This window comes from Cervus elaphus, chromosome 7 (genome assembly GCF_910594005.1).
Source record: "Cervus elaphus chromosome 7, mCerEla1.1, whole genome shotgun sequence".
Taxonomy (NCBI): Eukaryota; Metazoa; Chordata; class Mammalia; order Artiodactyla; family Cervidae; genus Cervus; species Cervus elaphus.
In genome coordinates, this window is record NC_057821.1 from 23,439,870 (window position 1) to 23,457,431 (window position 17,562).

Here is a 17,562-nt window from a genome sequence, read left to right on the forward strand (position 1 = left end):
TATTTTCTGAAGTACACACTATTCAGTATAGTTTCAAGCTCTTTTTCACTTTTAAGTTTATCATATACATGTTCCCTTAATCATAATGTCATCAAAATGTGTGTAACAGTTGCATAATATTATACTTTATGAGTATAGTATATGTGCCAATATCCCTGTTTTGGGATAAGTACATTATTTCCCATTTGGGCTTTTCCCAGCAATACTGCATTTGGGGTAGGAATAGGTTTTCCTCCAAGTACCAGGCAAACTCACAACCCATTCAATAGAAACAAAACTATGTGGCCCTCTCTGGAAGTTAGGCCTGTTTGGAATAGTACTGGGTACCAGACAAATAGTACTGGGCGTCCCAGGTGGTGCAGTGGTAAAGAATCCACCTGCCAATGCAGGAGACACAAGAGACCCAAGTTCCATCTCTGGGTCAGGAAGATCCCCTGGAATAGGCAATGACATCCCACCCCAGTATTTTTGCCTGGTAAATCCCATGAACAGAGGAGTGTCCTTGTGAAAGCAGATACCAAAGTATCAAGAGAAAACAACAAGCAGTATCTAGGAGCAGCAGTCATGAGGCAGTGAGAAAGTAAAGATTCAGGCCAGAGTCATAACCAGCATTAAACAAAGACAGAGCAACTTAACTAAAGTGAATTGGATGGGACAAGATGATGCTGTTAGAGGAATGGCAACATGTCATGAAGGGCTCCCCTCCCCCTTTGCTCTAAATCGTAAACAGGTCACTCTCATGTACTCTGGCTGGGCAAGTCTTTCTGTCTTCCTCGCTAACCTTTGTAGCTTTACAACAAACCCATAAGACCTGGGGCTAAACTTGCATCTCTTTCTTCCTTATAAAGTAAAAGAACTTAAGTTCTATACACCATGAAAATAAAACTTGAGTATATCCCTTTGTCACACCTGTGATTATATCCTTCAGATGATTCTGGAAATAGAAGCTGTTAGGCAAAGTATAAGAATATGCTTGAGGCTTTTGCATAATGCCAAATGGCTCTCCAGAAATTATTTACTGATGTGTACTGCCTCCAACAGTGTATGAAGAAAGGATTTCAGCCTCCTCCCATCATCATGACATATAATTTTTAAAACATTTGTCAATTTAAAAGTCTAAAATAGTGTATTGTAATATTAATATAAATTCCTTTGATCATCAGAGAGGCTAAACCTTTTTCATGTTTATTGGCTATTTGCATTTCTTTGGCTGTGAAATATTATTTGCAATGGGTCCAGACTCAATTATTACTTATTCTTAACTACTGATAAGATTCTTTCCCTGTGACAGAATCAACCAGATCATATTTGAAATTTAAAGTGTTTGTTCTTGAAGATTGTCATATATGTGATAGATTTGTTTTCCCCCTTTGCTTTCATCTATATAGTTTTGGGGATAGAGAAAAGCATGAATAAGTCTGTTATCATGGATTTGATCCCCAAGTGAACTAATTAGTGTCTTTATGTTCTATGGCCACTTAATGCACTTATTTTCAGGTCAGTTCATTATAACAGTACCAGGGGAGGGAGTGAGGATGGTTTAATGCAAATCCTCCTTCCCAGATAAAAGAGAAGAAGCAAAGCATCGCTAGTTGGTATAAAGGTGAGAGTCCTGGAGCCCTTCCTTCTTGGTCTCCACTTCTCTTCCTTCCTTATTTCACTCTATGGTATCTTTGAGCACAATATGAAAATCAGGATGGAACTACAATATTTATAAAGAATACAGTTGTTTTATATATAGGGATATTTGAAGCTCAGAAATGTAGAAGGTTAGGTTGGAAAAACCTCTTCATTTCCACTATATAGTTGCTGCTTTAACCAGATCGTATAATATATAAGAAAGTTTTTTGTAAACTAAAGGGGAGAACCACATATACAAAGGATGCTTAGGTTGGAAAAAGTAATACTCTTAGACATTCCCTCACTCTGGTGTAGTCTGGGTAAGAAGAAGAAAGAAATGATAACAACCATCATCTAAACAGCCTAATATAAAAAACAGAGCCACTTTCAGATTTGACTGTGTTCACTCATTCTGTGCTCTTTTATGTCATAGGAAAGAAGATCAAGCATTCTCAAAAGGATACCAATTTTATGTCACTAAAACACAACTTTATTGACTAATTTATTTGGACTGATAGAATAGCTATCTATCTGTGCCCAATAAGCAAAATGACTTCCATCCTTCAGAGATCATGGACTTTTGAATAGGATGTGATAAGTGACTCTTTTTAGTAAGCAGGCCAGCCCTAGGCAAAATGACAAAATGTTGTCTATTCAACAACTCCCTATTCCCTTTTGTTTCTATCTGTCCTCTCCTCAAGCCCCTCCCCATTTTCTTCCTTTTAGGTTCTTGAGTGCCTGTTCTGATATACAAATAGGCTCAGCTTCAATGGGCAAGACCTCAATGTACAGACCTTTCTTAACCTCCCTACATGTCTAAAATAAATTTTTTTCTGTGACTCTCTTGGGAATATAGGAAATAAATGTAAAATTCATTTTCTAATAAAGACCTTTATAAAAATCAGTGTCACCTCATCAAGATATTCTTTTATTCATTCATTCAGTAAACATTTATTGATTGTTTTTCATGTTCTGGTTGCTACTGAAGTGATGGTTACCAAGACAATATAGTCTCTGCCCAGCCCCACTCAGGCCCCCCAGAACATGAATGGAGGATGCAGAGAAGTAAGCAGGTGGTTTAAATATGGAAGGAAAAGTTTAACTTGGGGAAACATTAGGTGTCATGGAAACACATTTAACAAAACAGAATAACACAGAGTTTTAGTATCAACAAAATCATTCCAGAATAACTGATAACTGAGAAGTTATCATGCAGCATCAGGACTAAAGCCAGACCACTTGAGTTCAAATTAGACTTGCCACCTATTAGTTATGGGACCTCCAACAAGTGACTCAGCATCTTTGATCTTCATTTCCTCTCTGTAAAATGAAGATAATGACAGCAGCACTGAAATCATAAAATTGTTTTGAAGATTAAATGAAACATTGCACAAATGCTAAGAAGAATAACTGGCATATAATTAGTTCTCAACAAATGTAAGCTATTATTATTAAATTAGACCATAAAAATTAGTGAGAGTTAGGTGGGCCAAGGAAAATGAGATGAGAGAAAGGAACAAAGAATAGTATGTCTCGATCTTAGAAACAGGGAAAAAAAGATTTGCTAACAAACTAAAGTAGTTCAGAGTGGTGACATCTGCTTCCAGCCATAATGAGGTAATAAGGACTTACCTTCCCAGTTTAAACAATGAACTAGTAGAAAATATACAAAACAATCATTTTTAGTTATTAGAAAATAAATAGCACTGAACAGTGACCCCAAGAGAAAGGAAGCAAGTGAGACAGTGTCAACCCTACAAGTGACCCAACTTGTCACTGCCTGGAGAGACTTTTCACATCACCACCTAGTAGGGCAAGCCAAGTTGATCACATCAGTCTCCTTGAGTTGAGGAAGCAAAATAGACTTCTGGAATATGTGGCTAGAGGTTGTGAAACAGAGTACTGTAGAGCAGGAAGTTGCACAGACAAACGGAACTCTGGAGACCTTCTTTGGGTCCCCTGAGTATTTAATTGCACGTATGAATGAGCAAGGGCTTCCCTGGTGGCTCAGCTGCCTGAAATGCAGCAGGTTCAATTCCTGGGTTGGGAAGATACCCTGGAGACAAGAATGGCTACCCACTCCAGTATTCTTGCCTAGAGAATCCCATGAACAGAGGAGTCTGGCAGGCTACAGTCCATGGGATCGCAAAGAGTCAGACACGACTGAGCAACCAAGCATGCACACATGTATGAGCAAACTACTGGGGCTAGAAAAGAATCACCAGACAAAAGTAAGTGATATAGTCACAGGAGTTCATACAGAGGAGGGAATTCATATATTCACCAGCGGAGTGATGAGACTTCCTCACACAGGGCATCACGTACAGTCCTCAGAAGGGGGCTGCCTCAGCAGCAAGGCTAAAGAAACTCTTGACTACAGGCACTTTTGTCCTTCCTAGCAAAGCCAACTAAAGTATCAAACTTAGTTAAGTCCTAGAACAAAGTCCTAGGCAATAAAGGTACTAAAAAAACACCACCCAACAACGTAAATTTCACAGTGTCCTGGAAACCGATCAGAAAATAAGTATGCCAAAATTTATGACCCATAAATAGAGACAAGCAGGTAACAGATATACAAAAGAAATAACACAGATTATAAAATTAAACAAAGACTTTGAAAAAGCTATTATAAATGTATGCTGTATGTTCTAGAAGGTGGAGGACAGTCTAACTAGGATGAGGGGAAAAATAAAAGATTTTTTTTTTAATTAACTCCTAGAGATGAAAAATACACTACTTAGATTAAAAAAAAAAAATCAATGTATGAGAATAACCACAGATTAGACACTACAGAAAAAAGAATGAACTTGAAGACCTAGCAATAGAAACTATCCAAAATGAAACACACAGAGAAAAAAATGTAGTGGAAAGTAGTTTAGTGTAACTATAGCAGAGGCAGAAGTAGCAATAGAGGAGAGCTGAGGAAGGCGTAGAAACCAGCTCACACAGGAACAAATAAGCCCCATTAATGAATTTGCAGTTAATGCATTGTGCCAAAAGACATATTTCAGTAAGGAATGTCAGTCAGGATGAAGAGTAAAAGTATATTTGGGCAGCAGAGTTCCTTTATGGTTCCTCAAATATTACCATTTCAAGAATAAGTGAATTGTAGCACATGCACATATTGGAATACAGCAATATAAGTGCAAAAAATCTACAACTATATGCAGCAAAATGGATGAACATACCAACACAAAGTTGCACAAAAGAAGCCAGGTACAAAAGAGCACAGAATATGTGATTCTATATTAAACAAAAAAGGCAGGATTAACCGATGGTGTTAAAATTGAGGCTAGGGGTACCCTTGGTGGTAGTGACATGTAGAGGGTACAGGGTGAACGATGGAGTTCTGGTAATGTTGTGTTGCTTGATCTGAATCACAGTTATAAGAGGAGAATTGAGGTCACAGACATTCATTGACCTACACTTTTATGGTATTTGACTCTTTTCTGTCTATATTACTTTGCAGCAACCCTGTTTTTGAAGTATACCACTAAGAAGGTTGACTATGAGTTGGGCCCAATTAGGAGCAGCTAGAAGAGGGACAGGAACACATTCAAGATCACAAAGTGTTTAGAAAGACATGTCAGTGGTAGTAGTGGTGGCTATTTGTTTTGGTTTGGTTTGGGTTTTTTTTCCCCCAATCGGAATCTATAGATTCCAGAAGCACAAGCTGTAGAAATTGCACTAGACCTTCTCAATCAGCCCCTAATGCCCCAGGTCAGGCAGTTCCCCGAGGCATGTTCTCCAGGGCTCCAGTGGGCTCTGTTTTCACTCACTCTGTTGATAAAATTCTCAGAGCCCAGGACACAAAGAAGCTTCAAGTGAATGATAACTTTAGCAAATGCTTCATCTCTTATTCCTTCTTTTCCCGTTTTGCTTACAGTCGGGCATATCCTAGAGGTATGTGAACTCTCTTTTATAGAGCATTTACTGTGTGTCATAGAGCACAGTCCCTTGATATGAGAAAAGAATAACTAACTTATTTATTAGCATTTGAAGGAAACTTTTGACAGTTATTTGAAACTTGATTGTAAATGCTATTGAATTATGACTATTTTTCCTTCTCTTTTTAGCATCGTTTCATTCTACTAATACTTATTTTTTGTTGTTGTTGTTAGGTAGTAGTAATGTAAGAACTGAAATATCTCCTCTAATGACAAGAATACACGATTTTTTTTTTTCTTTATATTCTGTCTCTTTGGTGTACTGTCTTCTCAGGATGCACTTATAATTTTTATAATCACCCACTATGACTAATAGCCAAAAGCATAACCATATATATAAATATTAGACATGGGTAAGAAGCTGATTGTTAAGTAGTTAATAGATGATATAGATAAATAGATGATGATGATAGATACCTTTGATTTATTACCATGTAAATGGCCACAGGCAGCAACTCTTTGGCAGAGAAAAGAATAGTAGATTTATTTTTCTTTAGACGAAATATTCCAAAAGTCTTTTAAAATAAATCCCATAACCAAATGCTTAATTAAAAAAAAAAAACTTGGTCACAAAATTATATAACATTTTATAGTATGTTAACACTACCTCATTTTTAGGCTTGTGTATAAGTTAGTCACTCAGTCATATCCGACTCTTTGAGATCCCATGTAGCCCGCCAGGCTCCTCTGTCCATGGACTTCTCCAGGGAAGAATACTGGAGTGGATAGCCATTCCCTTCTCCAAGGGATCTTCCTGAACCAATGAAAGAACCCAGGTCTCCTGCCTTGCAAGCAGATTCTAGTAATACTTATTGAATATTTGGGCCTCTCCTTAATGTTCCCTATACTTTATCACATAATACCCCCTTTTCATTGGAAAAGTCCCTGATGCTGGTAAAGACTGAGGGCAGAAGAGGGCATCAGAGGATGAGAAGGCTGGACGGCATCACTGATGCAATGGACATGAACTTGGGCAAACTTTAGGAGATGGTGAGGGACAAAGACGCCTGGCATGCTGCAATCCATGAGATTGCAAAGAGTTGGACACGACTGGGTGACTGAACAACAACAACCCCCCTTTTAATAGCAAAGTTGTTATGTGCCTCCCTACCACAACAGCTAAATATTTATTTGTGTTGCCCAGAAATTGTACTTCAAGGAAAGACAGCCAGTCGCTCCAGAATCCTCAATTTTCTGGTTGACCAGTACACCATTTACATTAAAAAAGAGAGAGAGAGCATAACAAGGTACCGTGATCTTTGTCTCCTTACTTGCAGTTTAGACTTTCAAGACAAGGGTATGTGGGGGACAGTAAAACAACATGCAGCAGGATTCCAACTTCTTTCTTTTTCAAAAATCAAAAAAATAGCAAGTTAAAAGGTTATTTTTCTAAAATTCAAATCTTCTGAAAGAGCGTGAGGTTAAAAAGAACACTCTCTCTTTGCCCCTGGGCAAGTGAAATATGTGTTTGTTGGCACAGGGCTACCTTCCAGACTCTTTACCCGGGGACATTTGACAATCTGAGCATAGTCAGAGGCCGAGCATTCATTCCTGTCCCCAGGAAGAGGGAGGTTGAACTTCCAGCTGTATTTTGGGGAACTTCACAGGTCTCGGGGGACAAAACTGTACACTTAAGGGGCCTCGGTCATCCAGTTGGTTTATCTAGTAAGATATCCGCCAAATAGTAAAGTTGTGCATGGTATGATAATAAAGAACTAAGACAAAATTCTCTTAAAAGCAGGGGAATAGTTCCAGAGGATCTCTGTTGAGAAGCCTTGACAATACACCACAGAAATCTGAATGAACCAGTACCTAAATTTTACCAGCCGGTAATAGTATTCTTGCCTGGAGAATCCCATGGATGGAAGAGCCTGGTGGGCTACAGTCCACGGGGTCTCAAAGAGTCGGACACGACTGAGAGACTTCACTCACTCACTCACTCAATACAGCCTCAAGCCAGCCCAGCTGGATCTCACTGCCTAGTACAGGAAAGGAAAAACCATCTTGCTTGAAAAATAACGTTATCTAGAACTTCTTAAACACGATGTCTGTGTTCAATGAAACCTCTATTCTCTAGGCAAGAATACTGGTATGGGTTGCCATGCCCTCCCCCAGGGGGGATCTTCCCAACCCAGGGATTGAACCCGTGTCTCTTCCATCTCCTACATTGGCAGCTGGTTTCTTTACCACTATCGCCACCTGGGAAGCCCATGTGGCAGATGTCCCAGGTAATAAAAACTAATAATAGATTAAAATAATAGATAATAAAAAACAGATCAATAAATTGATATCATTATTAAAATTAACAGACAAGGAACTTTTAAAAACATGATTAATTTATTCAATAAAATAAAGAAAATTATGGAAAAAAGACAAAAACTTTTCTATTAGAATTGTAACCTATAAAAAGAATCAAATGCTAAAGTCATAAAATATCTGATCTGAAATGAAAAATCTATAACAGCAGATTGGACTCAACAAAATTAGCAAACTAAAGATCCCACATGCCACAACTAAGATCCTGCAGGCCACAACAAAGATTCCAGATGCCACAACTAAGACCCAAGGCAACCAAATAAATAAATACATTTTTTTAAAGAAAGACTCATCAATATACTAAAACACAATAGAAAAAGAAAAAAGAACACTTTTTACTTGTAAATAATATTCTAAAATGAGATGGACACCAAGCATTTTACAAAAGATCTAGAAAATGTTTAAGTTGGCTCCCTGGCTCCTAGCAGAGTATCTGCAATAAACATGGGCAAGATATAAACTCTAAAACTCCAGGGAAGCTAAAGAGAAAAAAATTAGAAAACCCAAAAAGAGGTAAATTAAGAGATGCCAGACTCTTCATAGTATCAGTTGTTGTTTAGTCACTCAGTTATCCTGACTCTGTGCAAACCAATGGACTGTAGCCCACCAGGCTCCTCTGTCCATGGGATTCTTCAGGCAAGAATACTAGAATGGGTTGCCATTTCCTTCTCCAGGGAATCTTCCCAACCCAGGAATAAAACCCATGTCTCCTCTGTTGGCAGGCGGATTCTTTACCACTGAGCCATCTTAGCATTAGAGGGGGAACTGTGAATATGGATGCTCCTTTTCCAAGGTGAGACAAACGTGATCTGTCTACAAATGATTCAGTTTTTCATAAATGCTTCAACTCTGACTTGTGTGCCAAAGAAAGTGATGCTCTGCCAGGGCACAAACAGATGATTTTTTTTAATCTCCCACCTCCAAATTTTCCTTTCTACACTCTACAGCCTGGTGCTAGGGCTAAGGCTGTATAAACTACATTCCAGCTTTACCAGCTGGCTTTTGAATCTAGGACAATAAATGGAGATTGTGAGGCTGGAGGAGGAAGAGGAGGATATTCTTTCTTTTTTGAAGCTATTCTGCTGTTGATGCCAGCAACAGGTCCCGGCTCCAGAACTGGCAATTTATTCCAGCTTCTTCCAGCTTCCCCAGGAGAAGCTTTATTGTACACCCCTCCTTAGAGGTCTCAGTGTCAGTTCCTTGGAGTCACTTCCCTACGCTTCTAAGTTCCAATAAGCCCAACCTCTTCACACACACGAACTACAAACACAAATAAAAATACATGTAACACTATCACTATTTGCAAGCACCTTTGCTTTATTCGGAGAAGGAAATGGCAACCCACTCCAGTACTCTTGCCTGGAAAATTCCACGGACTGAGGAGCCTGGTGGGCTACAGTCCATGGGATCACAAAGAGTCGGACACGACTGAGTGACTTCACTTTCACTTTTCTTTTGCTTTATTCACAAAAGTATTTCTGTGACGATAATTTTTTCAAAGTGCCTATCTGGTCACGGTAAGGCAGAAGGATACTTTGGTCATCATTTTGATAATTTCCATGTGTTTTTAAAACAAACAAGACCTACCTATATATTTCTTTTTTACTGTGTAGTCAAGAGTAAAAAAGGTCTCTAATATAAAGGCAAAGAAAATGTGAAAATATCTCTTTAGGAAAAAATGCAAGACACAAATATTAGTTGTTGGTCATCAACTTTGGAACACAGAAACGTAGAAAACTTTTCTTCATGCACTCAAATTTTTCAAATGCTCCAATTATGAAACAAGGCCCAATTTAAATTATTTTAATTGAGATATGACATCAATATTTGAACAGCTTTATAATCCAATGAATTTCCTATCTATTAATAGACTCACTTACTATTTTCATTTCTTTTATCCTGATTTGTTTTCTAGGAAACAAATACAATTTGAGTTTTCAGACGGAAGCCATATAAAAAGAACTACATTTGCAACTGTGCACCTATATGCCCACACTGGTGGTCTACAGGCTGTGTTCATCTGCTTAGTTCAATATTTTAAAAATATTTTTTAAAAAATTAAAAAAAAATTTTTTTTGGCTGTGCCTCTTCCAGTAGCCATGAATGGATGTGAGAGTTGGACCATAAAGAAGGCTGAGCACTGAAGAATTAATGCTTTTGAACTGCAGTGTTGGAGAAGATTCTTGAGAGTCCCTTGGACTGCAAGGAGACCAAATCAGTCAATCCTAAAGGAAATCAACCCTGAATATTCATTGGAATGACTGATGCTGAAGCTGAAGCTCCAATACTTTGGCCACCTGAGGCGAAGAGCTGATGCATTAGAAAAGACCCTGATGCTGAGAAAGACTGAAGGCAGGAGGAGAAGGGGACAACAGAGGATGAGATGATTGGATGGTGTCAATGCCTCAATGGACATGAGTTTAAGCAAACTCTGGGAGACGGTGAAGGACAGGGAAGCAAGGCATGCTGCAGTCCGTTAGGTCTCAGAGTCGGACATGACTGAGCAACTGAACAAGACGGCTTGAGGGTTCTTAGTTCCCCAACCAGGGATCGAACCTGGGCCCACTCCAGTGGAAGCACAGAGTCTTAACCACTGGACAACCAGGGAATTCCCTAGTTCAGTACTTTTAATGTTGCTACTTATTCAGCAGTTTGAGCCTTTGTTTCCCTCATTTCCTTGATTGGTAAAAAGCACAAGTGATTGTCAGAAGCTTTCACCAAATCACTATTAATATCTAATGTTAGGCTCTGCTAGTAAAATATCTTCATTAATTGTGACTATAAATTATTATCAATAGTAACTATCATAATTTGTTATCATCTTCCAAACATAGCATTAAACATAATAAACACTGGGAGTAGGGAAACAGTGTCTCCAAGGGAAGAAAGTGTTGACTGCTTTGGTCAACAGCCTTTATCCTTTCTCCTATACCAATTTTTACCCACTTATCCCATCAAATTTGCTCTGAGAAAAAAATCTGATGGAATAAAACACATCAAGACATTGCTCCTATCATCTAATTTTTTTCCTCAAAGAAGTTTACAAATTTCCTTGCAATACAAAACAGATTTTCTAGAAACTTTGAAATTTGCTTCCATATTGCTTCTATTGACTTTTTATTGTATCATATTTTTCAGAAATCTGACACACACAAAAAATATGATTAAATAAAAGTATTTAGGCATTATTCAGGCTTTTGGGTTTGTTGTTGTTTTTTTTTTTTTTTTTCAGCTTCAGTGCCTTTTTCCACCATGGTTACCCTGATTCCTCTTCATGATGAGGTCCAGGTATAAGAAAAAGGAAACTCCTGGCATCGGTAAAAGAGGTGGTCACCTCATGTGAATAAGCTGCTGACCTTTGAGGAATAACTGATCTCATTTCTGGACCTCTTCCAGTGTGGGTGGTCATTTTTTGCAGATAATAAAGTTCATAATTTGGCCTCTCTCTGGGATTTGGTATTTGCCAGTGTTAAAATTTTCAACCTATCAACAAGATAGAACCTGTGTTCTACCCTGACTTCTGTCCTAAAATAGCCTAACCCAGCCTCTACTTGGGCATCTTCTCCCTTTCACTGCAGCTTTCCTCATAGAAAATACCATTCATAAGCCACTCAAGAATTGGTAGAGACCTTGGAATTTCAAATTTGAACACTCCACCCTTGGCAATGCAATTCCACACTCTTAACTGAGTGGGACTCTCCACTGTTGGTGCTAGACAACTCTAGAGTTATCTTCTGAGTCCCCAAATGAGAGAAGGCTAGAGCCCTTCAAGGCATTATCTCCTAACACATCTTCTTATTCCAAGTGGGAGCCAACCACATGTTTGACCATTTTAATGTCTTCTGCCTTTTCTCTTGATTGCTCAATCCTCTTGTTTGCAGAGGTTGATGCTCTTTCAATTACTTCCTCTTTTTTCCCTAAATTCTGCCTCATGCACCATGAGAGAAAATCTCATCTAGAATCCAAGCTGACTCTTGAAGTGTTGAAGGGGATTTGAAATCAAATTCTATGCTGAATGTCAGAAAATGAAGACAAAATCTTTCTCTTTCCAGTCCTGCTATTACAGTCTGAATCTTACTCCTGAGACAGAGAGGTTGTCTTGGTCTGACTATAAATGAGTTATGGGCAAAATTACAAAAGAGAAAAACTCATTAATATTTTGTCAAAAATATTAGTTCCTTCAGCACTTATGTGTCCTTTTCTCGTGACTAGATAGCATAAGGGTGGGGGGAGGTTCCTATTTGAAGGGGAAGGTGAGAATCATTTCCCGTTTTTCCAATGTCATCTTCCGAAAATGAGAAGTATTTGCAAAGTACAGAAATTGACAATCATGTTATATTAAGTAATAATAAGTTAAGTTTCCCATTTCCACATGTTTAATGGATTCTCACAAGGACTGAAATATGCCAAGAATAGGAATAAATATTTTCTTTCTTATTCATCTATAATGAAACCTTCATGAGAAACCTTCAAATGGACATTTCCTGAAATTTTCCAACAAATCAAAGTTAAATTAAAAGAGAGATAACAATTGTATTATCTCATTGTCTGCTCCTAGAGTATAAGGATATGAATTATGCAATTGACTGGTCACTAAATAAGCAGCTTACTCAATTATTTGGTGAAATTACTGGTATAAATATATGTTTATAAGGAGAAAGATTAGTGGAGCTAGCTGTCTTTTTGCAGTTTTGACTGTCTACTTCTATGGCTTCTCTTTCCTCATTCTGCCTGGTTCTTCCAGTCTTTGTTCTCTCTCCTCTCTCTCCTGGGATTTTTTTCTCTCAGCTTTATAGCAACCCAATAAACTTGTGAAAATAAGAGAAAATTGTAACAAGCTTTAGCAATGTCAAAGAACTATACTGAGTAATTTCAGCAAAGACCTCTGAAACTGCAAGATGTGATACTGGGCATAATGAAGTCCCAGAAGCAAACAGAATGGTTGGCTATATATAAACACAGCCATAACCTCTCCTCTTACATGTAAGTTATCTTTGGTGTTGAGGAACTCTAGGGTGAACTGATATGGCACACAGGGGGTTAGCCTTGAAGACATTAATGAATTCTCTGGTGGTAAAGAACACCTTCAAACTTGTGTGCACTGAACTGAATGGCAAAGATAATAGCATTTGTCCATCAGTGGCTATCTAAGGTGGCTGCTCAAAGTGCTACTGAGGTATCCACTACCCCTGAGCCTTTAAGGCAGTGACAGTTCCAGACAGTACCAGTCTGAATGAACTCTGGTACTTTAAACAAAACTCACACACAAAAAACCTAGCCTTAGAAATGATATCTTGGAAAAACACCAGCGCCTCAGTAGGGGAGATGTGAGAACTGAAATATGATGGATGCATAGTTTTGTAATAGGACCTATTTCAACAGTACATGGGTCTGATATCTACAAGTTTATGTCCCTTGAAACAGAGCCAAATACACAACCAAGTCAAGCAAAAACCAACACTGAACTGGTGGCAAATATATAAGTTTTGTCTCATTCCCCTCATTTGTCTCATCCACGTGAATGTTTCTAAAACAGTGCATTAAAATTCCCTCATGGTGTAACAAAGAAAGGATCAAAAAGGCAATCACTTTAGCTCTTCAAACAGTCCCTGTCTTATGTCCCTGGTTTAGAAAGGATTCAATAAACTGCACGGGAGTAGAGAGTAGCACATCAGGCAGGTCTGAGTTTACAACTTTACTCATCAATTTACTAGATGAGGACCTCCAGCTTCAGTTTTCCTATCTTGAAAATGAGGAAATATATCATCTAATTTAAAAGGTTAATGTGAGTCTGAAAGAAAATATATACCAAGTGTCTGGTACATCACTGACCCTAAGTAAGAAAGATGTTATCATCTTAATTTATTTTCTCCTCTATGATGAAAAGATCAGCCATAAAATGTACCCTCTAGATTTAAAATTACTAATATTGTCTCACTCTTGATCCTGAGGGCACTCAACATAAAAACAAAGAAATTTTCCAAAATATAGGAAACAGATTAATGTAATAAAATTGATCATATAAGTAATAAAATTGATCATATTGCACATAGGATTGATCTCTGTTCTTCGTTTTAAGAGCCTGCCCTCCCCACCCCACCCCTACCCCAGCAAATTTAAATCAAACTTAAGGCCAAGGCTATTCAGGGATGCTCTGTGTATATTTAGACTATATGGTTTTGCAGCCAAAGGGCTTTTGAACTGAATTCTAAGCCATATTCTACACAGTTAATCCCAGTGGGAAATGCAACTGCAAACTTTGCTCAGCTCAACTTAGAGTTAAAATGAGATCCGCGTGGGAGGCAGTGCAGCTTGGAACATTCACATACAATACAGGATGCATCTTTAATGCAAAAGAAGGGCTCATTGGGAGCATAAGGCATGAAAGCTTGAAATACCAGAACTGATGTTGGGAGCAAAGCTTCCCAGTGAAAGTGGAGCTGATTTACTTTTGCAGAAAGATACTGAGGGAAGAGTACATCCCAATTTGCCCTTGAATTGGAAAGTACGTTGCTTGCTTATACACCACGGCCATCTCTTAAATTCATTACCAGTAAGATTTTGGATTACCTTCGGAAGAATCTCTGACAGGTTGTAGCAATTGGATCAATCGCTGTTGCATTAAACCAATATTAATTAAACGTTTTCACCTTTTAGTGGGACTTGTTAGATCCTGATTAGCCATGACAGATCATTATTTTCAGGAGAACATGGTCAAGATCTCGCAATGAGCACTGAGATGTAATCAGGCACCAATGTATGCGGGAATTAATAATTATACTAAATTGGCTGTAATGAATAATTTATGGTGTAAATTCTTATGCAATTTGCTATGGTAACACACAAGAAGATATGTGCTGTATTTTAACAAAGCACAAGTTTCCAGGAATAAAATAATGGCTAAAATAATAAGGAACCCACTTGAGAAAGAAAAGGCTTAGAGACTGATAAAGAGCAATAAGGTAAAAACACAGAATGCTATTATCATTGCCATCATTAATTAACATTCATTATTCATCCAGAGGTGAAAAGCCCTCAAACGAAACATTTACAGGTCGTAGAGAATTAATGCCTTGCCCTTCAACACTGACAGAGAAGCCAGGCAGGCAGAGGCTGTTCTTTATTGCTCGGGTACTGCCGAGTATGTGGCTTGCTTTGGTTTGTTGATTGCTTTCTGGGCAAGTGAAAACATACTCAAACTTTTATTTACCCTAGTCTATCTAAACAATAAATATAAAATTAAAGAGATGCTTTAAGGAAGAAAGTGTTGCTAGGCAGATTGTTGCCAAGTATGGGAATTTTAAGAAAGTCGCACTTGCACATTAGTAAGTGCCCTGTTCCGATCACATACCCAGCAGGTGTTGAGTGTTTCTCTCTATGTAGCACCTTATGAATATGTTCTTGTTAATCCTAAAGTCAATCTCATGAAAGTGGCAGATGAGGAAACTTATACCCTATGCGGTCAGGAATGTTCACTCAGCTTACAAAATTAGTAAAACTGTGATTCCAAAGTATTATCAGGTCTCCTGAGTTTGCAGAATATTCTATTGCCCTAAGATGCTGGCAAAGAATGTGGAGTTTAATCAAAATAGCTACTACTCATATATGACTATACAATATATAGTCTTGGATTTTAAAAATATTATTAAAATCAAGCAATTTAACTTTTTAAAAAAGATTCTTGAATTGTGACTTGAGGTTTGATGTGATGTTATTTAATAAGAATCAAAGCACTGCACACTTATCGCTGCCCACTTGGGCTGATCGCTGTTTAAAGAGCACATTCAGCTAGCTTATTTGTTAGCTAGCTTATCTTTCATGTTAATTTCTGTATATATTTATAGTTCATGCTTACTTTTGTCTTTGTCCAGTATCTAAGATTAACAAGAAAAAAAAAAGAAATAAATACTTAATCTTAGGGGGAAGAACTCAAATCAACAGAGTCAGCAGATTCAATTACTGGAATCATTCATTGCTATCTTTACACACAGGTGTTCTATCATCTACCTCATATAAATACTGAGTATTAGCTGAGTGTGACCCCGTGGTTATCATTTCATATGCTTTATGTTATCTAATCTGCATGACAGCTCTGAAAATGTATACACTACTTTTATCTCAATCTGCATGGAAGCTAGCTCTTAGAAAGATTGAGAAATTTGCCCAATGTGAGTTAACACAGCAAGTAAGTGATGAGACTAAATTTAAATTCAGGTCAACCAGTCTTCAGAATTCACAATGTAGTAATTATGGTAACCTTTCCAAACTATAGTCAAAGACATCACCTTATCTTTGCTGACTTTCTTCTTCAAGCCACACCTTCTTCCATGGGATGACGAATGTCCTTCATTTAGAACTACAGTTGGTACCTGAACAACGCAGACTTGAACTGCATGGGTCCACTTTTACAATAAATACATACCACAGTACAACACAATCCAAGGTTGGTTGAATCCAAAGATGAGAAATCATGAATATGGAGGATTAATTGTTAAGTTATACTCGAATTCTTGACTGCTTGGGGTTCAGTTCCCTCACCTCCCTCTTTGTGCAAGGGTCAATTGTATAGTATTTGACACAGACTTTATACCTGACTGAGAGCAATTACCTCTTGGAGATGTTATCACTCACTTTCACCTTAGTGCAAATGGGGAGCCGAAGGCAACATTTGGTACCGGAGTTGAGTACAAAGAAAACAAAAAAGAAAGACATTTTTCTGAAGTCCTGGGATACAGGATGTGTTACAGGCTTGAAATAATAGTAAAGTTTCCTACTCACTTTTGCCCATGACCCAGTCATCATCTTGGGGTCAATCTGGAAAGCAGCTGAGTGTGCAAACTCTAAATACCTTTGCCTGGAAGACCCTTCCTTTCCTCTCGACTGACCTTTGTACTATCTGAGTTTCCATGCAATGGTTCAGCCCACTGCTTATTGGTATACAATCAATGGCAAGTTCTCCTAGTTTTACTAATACTCTGTGGAAGGACTGGAAAAGAAGGTAGAAGTTGGGTAGGAACCCTCTCCCAAGAACTTTTCTTCAAAGGAAGAGTTAGATTGTGTTTATGTTTAGGGTCTCTGTTTTGAAACGTTCCTCTTTTTTCTTAAATGATCTACACATAATGTCCATTCAGTAAGGCTACCTGATGATGATGTAAGGACAATGGTGGATGGTGATGATGACGCAATCCTTAGGATACAATCGCCCTAAGAAGATGAAAGTAGCAGGGGCAGACCTCATCGGAATAACAGAATTCTAAAGAAGATGCTGCTCTTATTTTTTACCCAACTCCATACATATGTGCTCTCTTTCCACATAAAATGTTTTCTCAAGCAGTCATAGGAAAATCCATGGAAACAAACAACAGAAAATGAAACTGCTTTTCCCCTCTTCAAACATGTTTGACTCCGCAGCACTTCAACACTCAAAGATTAGTATTACCGATAAATCACTGTACTCACAGATGCAGAGCAAGACAGAACACAGGGCTGCCGAGGCATACATTATGACAATAGATGCCTTAGCAACAGTTTTAACTGTTCTGCAACAGATTGTGCCCTAAAGCAGTAAATACCCTGCATACAGGAGGTTATTTAGCGTTTGCTTTTTCTAAGTGAATAAGTAGGGAGACAGACAGACTGATAGACACAGAGATGTATCTTATCATTTTATTTTGTTTTT

At 38.1% G+C, this 17,562-nt stretch overlaps 1 non-coding gene across 1 annotated transcript; it reads right to left on the minus strand.

Moving 5' to 3' along the window:
- Positions 1-10,418: 10,418 nt before the first annotated feature.
- Positions 10,419-10,491, minus strand: TRNAG-UCC. Its single transcript has one exon. It is a non-coding gene; the product is annotated as a tRNA-Gly (tRNA).
- Between the last annotated feature and the right edge of the window lie 7,071 nt (positions 10,492-17,562).